Here is a 6000-nt window from a genome sequence, read left to right as displayed (position 1 = left end):
CACAGCAGCCATCTGAAGAGGGTGCTTGCCACCACTGTCGAGCAGAAGCCTTAAGTCTTGCTGGTTGGACCATCCCTGAGGCCTTGCTGTGGCTAGAAGGATACTGTGTGCTGCCCGGCTGGGTGTGCCCATCCTTGACTTCTTTGGAAGGAAGGGTGGGACGATGCTGGCTGGCTGAGACCGGGGCTGCCAACCCTGGAGTTGGGGGTGGAGTTAGTCCCCCAAGCCTCATGGCTACTCCACTCAGAGCAAGGTGGACAGTTCCCCTCGAACTTTGAGGTCTTCTCAGCTGTTTTAGTGAGGTTACATCTTTAGAAATTTGTTGATTCCCCAGATGGCCTAAACCAGAACATCGCAGTATAGATGGGTTAAAAATCTGAGCAAAACCACTGCAAGAATGTTGCGTTAAACCCCGAGACCATTCTGCTCATTCTTAATGTTGAAATCCCGGTCCATGGCCAGAGTGGAACATTTGTTTTCACAATTAAAGCTCATTAACTTGCCAATTAATCAGGGCTACGTGGTAATCACCTAGAATGGGAAGGAGTTCTGGGACACCCTCTGGAAAGAACATCAAGAAGGGCGAGGAAATTGCTCTGTTCCCAAATAAAGAGCACTGATCCCAGGTGAGCTCAAAGAGTGATGCCAGACCGGCCTCCACCTCACTTGGCTAAGGGATCTGGCGGAAAGTACTCATTTTTTCTATGTCTCAGTTACCTTATCTGGAATGGACAGAATCTAAAGCATTTATATTTCCTAGAAAAATGCCCGATGTCTACTAAGTGCCCATTCTTGCTGTCTCTGTTATTGTCACGGAGAGAAGACACTGGTTCAGAGCAGGGAGACCCCCCCTGCAGGGTGCCTCGGGGTGTGGGGGGGCGCTGCTTGAGCGAGCAGTAGGGAAGACCAGAAGCAGGGGGAGGGGGCAAAGCGGGGGAAGTGTTGCGTGTGTGGGTGGCGTCACATCCAAGAGGATCAGGAGAGATTGTGGCAGGATGATGGCTGCACAGCATGTGCATGCAGTGCTTCGAACAGTGTTTTCTAGAGTCGGTGGGTGGCCCATCGAGACTGGCACAAAGGGTTCTTGTGAAAGGCAGCGGGAACAAGGTGGAGAGGTATGTTGAGGCGCACTGGTGGAGGGCCTTGAATGTCAGGATAGGAGATTTGGCCCTTTCCCTCCCTTGCTGCAGAATTTTGAGTAGCACTGTGATAAGCTGGACCCTGTGTGATGTTGAGAACGTCAATCTGAATGCTGGGCACAGGAGGGGCCAAAGAAGAGAAATAACAGAGGCAATCAAACAGCACCGTCTCTCCTGAACGGACCAGGCCACCCCTCAGGGAAGCCAGAGGCTCTGACTACAGCCCACATTCCCCGGCACCCTCCCTGCCCTGCCACGGCCCCCCTTCCCCGACACCCTCCCCAACCTGCCGTACCCTAAGCATCACCTTGCACCAAGGGATGATCAGTGGGTCTCCTCGTCTCCAGGATGTTGAGAAGAGAGCCTTGCAGTGTTCCCAGGGCCCATGGCAACGGTGATGGGCAGATCATGAAGACGCTTTGGGTCTGAAACCTGGAAAGAACTGAATTCAAGGTCCTGCAGCATCACTGGGGCTCGTGTCTGTGGACATGGTCAAAGAAGGGTTGGAAGATGGGTAGATGGGGAGAGGGTACCAGACTCCACTCCTGGCCCTGACTTATCAAGACTCGGATGACAGGAACCCATGACAGGCTGGACATGCTGGCAAGCCTTGTCCAGGTTTAATGCGAAGTCATATGAGGAGAGAGACACTGGCTTCTGAAAAATTAGAAGAGAACAGTGAAGAGTGTGGTGTTTCGTAAGGGTTTGGCACGTTTTCTGAGTGATTCTGGCTGTCTGCCTGGCGCTGAGTTTCCTGTTCATAGTTCCCCACATGTGTCACTGCCGAGGATTAAAGCCCTAACAGCCTCTGACACAGGCGTCACCCAGAGCCCGCTTTCTTCTTTCTTTTAGCCTCGGCACAGTTGGGTCGTCTGACAAGATGTGAGGTGTCACTCTCGTGCTGCAGGACCAGACCCAAAGCTCTTTTGGAAAAAGTAAAAGGGAATTAGCAACTCTATCCAGGCTTCAAAATGCACTTTTGTTTTTAATAACCGACATCAGCTCAGCTGGCCTCATTTGGGGGAAGAAACCCTGCGGGCTTCTCTGAGAGTTCCCACCACCCGGGGGGCCAGCGCTCGCACACGGCCCAGCGATGAGGAGGGGACGGTAAGACGACTGATCGCACTTCGGGGTTTTGTTTCTGTATTTTTTCCTCCCTATCTTTTTGCTTACTTACACAAGGATGAAGTATTTAGGAGGGGAAATGGAATCCGATACAACTGATAATGTTATGCTGTTTGTTGAAACAAGATTTTCAGGATTTCTCAGAGTTACATGGTTCTGCAGGCATATTTAACCTTAAGATGTGTCCGTGAGCCGTATTAAAAGATCACCTATGATTATGCATGCTATATTCTATGGAAGACTAACTATGAAATATATGGGAAATGTATAAACTACATACTACCTCTAAGCCATAAATACTGATGTGACTTTTGGTAAATTGTGAGGTTTAATTGAAGGGTATTGTAAACAAACTCCTTGTAAAATGCAGTTGCTGATGTTAGAATTAAGACATTTTATCACTCTCTGTTGAGCTTCTGCAGTTTTCGAGAGGCGTAATCTGGCCCAATATTTGGCTGAAAGCATTGCATTATTATTAACACAACCAGTGGTTGTTTTTAAGTTATATGTATTGTAGTAGCAAGACTTGTACATATTTCCTTCAGCATGGGCTTAACATGTCATCTAATACTCATGAGTATGTTTTTTCGGAGCTTGCAGGTGTGACGCCTATAGCTGAGAGGAGGACGGTGCTCTCAGGGGGGTGATGCACACTGCCTTGCATTCCTTATTCAACACCCTTGACCTCCATAATTCCTAACACTAGTGTTGTTGTGGGAAATAAGAAAATAGGACAGAATCTGAAAGATTAAAGCAAGGAAAGAAGAAAATAAAAAGGAGAACAAAATGAGGTTTACCGTTCAATTCAATTCAACTTAAAACTCCTCGCTCTTATGCAAAATGCTGGTTTGCACTGCGGCTATGAGGGTGTGAAAGCTGGATGGTGGGAAGGATGTTTCAAGAGATGCGGCTAGTGACCAGTTTGGTAAATCACAGTGTCAGCCTCAGGCGACTGGAGACCACGATGTGTGTGTTGGAGGCCGAGGCAGGATTTGCATTCACTGTAGATGCGTGGATCCGATGGGAAAGGCAAGAAGGCAATGCTGCCAGAAGGAGTGGGGAGCCTTCCTGAGATGACTTTGGCCTTCTGACAGTGGTGGTGAATTTAAAAAGACACTGTGGCCTTTCTCAATTCAGCAGGCAGCTGTTAATCTCTTCACCCACAAACCCTTTTGGGCACACATCTATTAGTTTACTTAGGAGAAAAACTTGACAGGCATGGTCGAGGAGTGGCTAAGATCCACTTCTAAAATATCTCCTTTAAAATGTACACAAGCAGCACATGCTCACTGTCAAAAAGAAAATTTAAAAAGAATACCTAGACATAAGTAAAAAAGATGAAAAAGAGAAACCTAACGTTGTGAGATAAACACTGTTAACATTTTGGTGGGTATATTTTTCTCTGAACACATTTACATTTTGAAAACACATACGTGTACTGTCCATGCTGTTTTATTACCTGCTTGAGCAATATATTGTGAGCCCCGCTAGTGAATTTCTTTCTGAAAAAGCTTTTTTATTTTTTGAGGAAGATTAGCCCTGAGCTAACATCTGCTGCAAATTCTCCTCCTTTTGCTGAGGAAGACTGGCCCTGAGCTAACATCCATGCCCATCTTCCTCTACTTTATATGAGGGTTGCCTGACACAGCATGGCTTGACTAGCAGTACTGCAGGTCCGCACTGGTGAACCCTGGGCCGCTAAAGTGGAGCATGCGAGCTTAACCGCTGCGCCACGGGCCGGCCCCTCTACAAAAGATTTTTTAATCATATTACACAGATAATTTACCAAATCATGTTGGTAGATATTTGCTTGTTTTCTTTTCTATTATTGACATTACCTAAATCAACCTCCTTGTAGCGAAAGCTTTGCTTCTCTTCCTCATTATTTCCTTGGGATAAATTTCCAGAACAGGAATTGTGGGGTCAAAGGTGTGAGCAGTTTTGAAGCTCTTGATCCTGCTGCTAAATTAATCTAGGAAAGAGCTAATAATTCATACTCTCTCCAGCATGTAGGAATACCATTTTCCTACACTTTTACCAGCATTGAATTTTACCTTTTTTTTTTTTTTAAGTGTGCTAGTCTGATAACTGGCAAAAGGTATTTTGTTGTCTTAATTTGCTTTAAAGAAACCCTTTGTAGGGTCTGGCCGCATGGCTTAATGGTTAAGTTCGCGCTCTCTGCTTCGACGGCCCAGGGTTTCACCGGTTCGGATCCTGGGCACAGACATGGGTCAGCTCATCAGGCCACGCTGAGGCGGTGTCCCACATACCACCACTAGAAGGACCCACAACTGAAATATACAACTATGTACTGGGGGCATTTGGGGAGAAAAAGCAGGAAAAAAACCCGAAGATTGGCAACAGTTGTTAGCTCACATGCCAATCTTTAAAAAAAAAAAAAGCCTATCTATTAAAAAAAACAGAAACCCTTTGTAAAGCCTTCTGGCTTCCTATTCTGCCCCTTTGGGTTCAGTTTCTTGTCTTTTTGGGTCACTCATTACCAAAGGCAATAGTTTCCTACAGTAACTTACGCCAACCTAAATTCTGAGGCCTTTGACCTCGTTTCACGTCTGTTAGCGAGTCGGCTGAGAGTGGGACTGAATCAGATACTTTTGCTGAGGCTTTGTACGTTTTGAACAACCTAGGGCAAATCTCAGTCTTGATTATTTTATCTCCTCTGTATCTCTAAAATCTAGAGATAAGGACTACCCTTCCGCTCCACCACGCATCATGCTAGGAACATAAAGGGCAGAGATGGAGGAAAGTCCTTGGAATAGAAAAGAAGTAAAAATACAAAATGGTGCTATTAATATTGTTGTTACTAAGAAGTTTATTTATATTCTCAGCTTATAAAGTACATAGTTTTTGGAGAGCTGCATGCTGAAATTTTGACGATGTCTTCTAATTCTAAACTCGGAAGGGCTGGGTGTGTGTTGCAACATTTTTCTTGGTTCTTCAGCAGCAGTGTTTGCTGGTTCCAGTAGCACGTGAACATACTTTAAAAACAGATTTTATTTTGTTGCTTATGTATCTCACTTGCATACAGGGCAACACGCCTTTCCTCTCACATTGCATTGTCATCCTCCACCTGCTTTGCTCTGATCCCCAGTGTGAGCTTCTTAAAAGTGGGGACTGATTTTACGTGTGTTTCTCTCTCCAGGACCTGGTCTGGGGTCTGACACCCTGTGGGGACTCAATAATGTTTCTTGAATGAGTCAATGGAAGGGAGCTAGGAACATTTTTATCCAACTCTGCGAGGAAAGGAATATCCCAAAAAGGAATCGCAAAGAATTTTAAAAATGGAGCTTTTCTGGGGCAAACTGATTATATTCTTTGTTTAGTTTAATTTGGGTTGGTTTCAGTTTCCACTGAGTAAATCTTTAAAGCTCTCAGTGGATATTGAGCAAATGAATACAAGCCAAGGGCAGAACCAGAAAAGTCGAGACCACAGCTTTTGCAAGTGCGAGTCTCTTGGATTTGGCGTGGGTGTGAAAAGCTTTACCGGGAGTACAGAGTTTCACTCTTACCTCCAACTCGGTGCCAGGCTGTTAAAAGCAAGACCAAACTGACATTTAGCGATGGTTAAAACTTGGAACTAAGTAAATAATGATGATGGCTAATACTTAATAGAGCGCTTACCATGTGTGAGATTTGGTTTCAAGTGCCTCGTCAACGAGGTAGTCAGTATTATTATCTTATTTTGCAGATTAAGAAACTGAAGCACAGAGAAATGATT

General features: G+C 45.3%; 1 protein-coding gene across 6 annotated transcripts in view; it reads left to right on the top strand.

The window, feature by feature from the left end:
* The first annotated feature begins 1788 nt into the window (after positions 1-1788).
* The window catches only part of IL1R1 (interleukin 1 receptor type 1), a 76450-nt gene continuing 72238 nt past the window's right edge, over positions 1789-6000 (top strand). For 2 of the 6 annotated variants that reach the window (XM_014730871.3, XM_014730869.3), the window contains exon 1: positions 1896-2246. The gene's annotated coding sequence lies outside the window, so the exon portion shown is untranslated. Of the gene's footprint in view, positions 2247-6000 lie in introns of all 6 variants that reach the window. The other 4 variants (XM_014730873.3, XM_014730874.3, XM_070234713.1 and 1 more) reach the window with 4 other exon arrangements.

Source organism: Equus caballus, chromosome 15 (assembly GCF_041296265.1).
Source record: "Equus caballus isolate H_3958 breed thoroughbred chromosome 15, TB-T2T, whole genome shotgun sequence".
Classification (NCBI taxonomy): Eukaryota; Metazoa; Chordata; class Mammalia; order Perissodactyla; family Equidae; genus Equus; species Equus caballus.
Note: the sequence above shows the minus strand (reverse complement) of the source record. Positions and strands in the feature narration are given on the sequence as shown.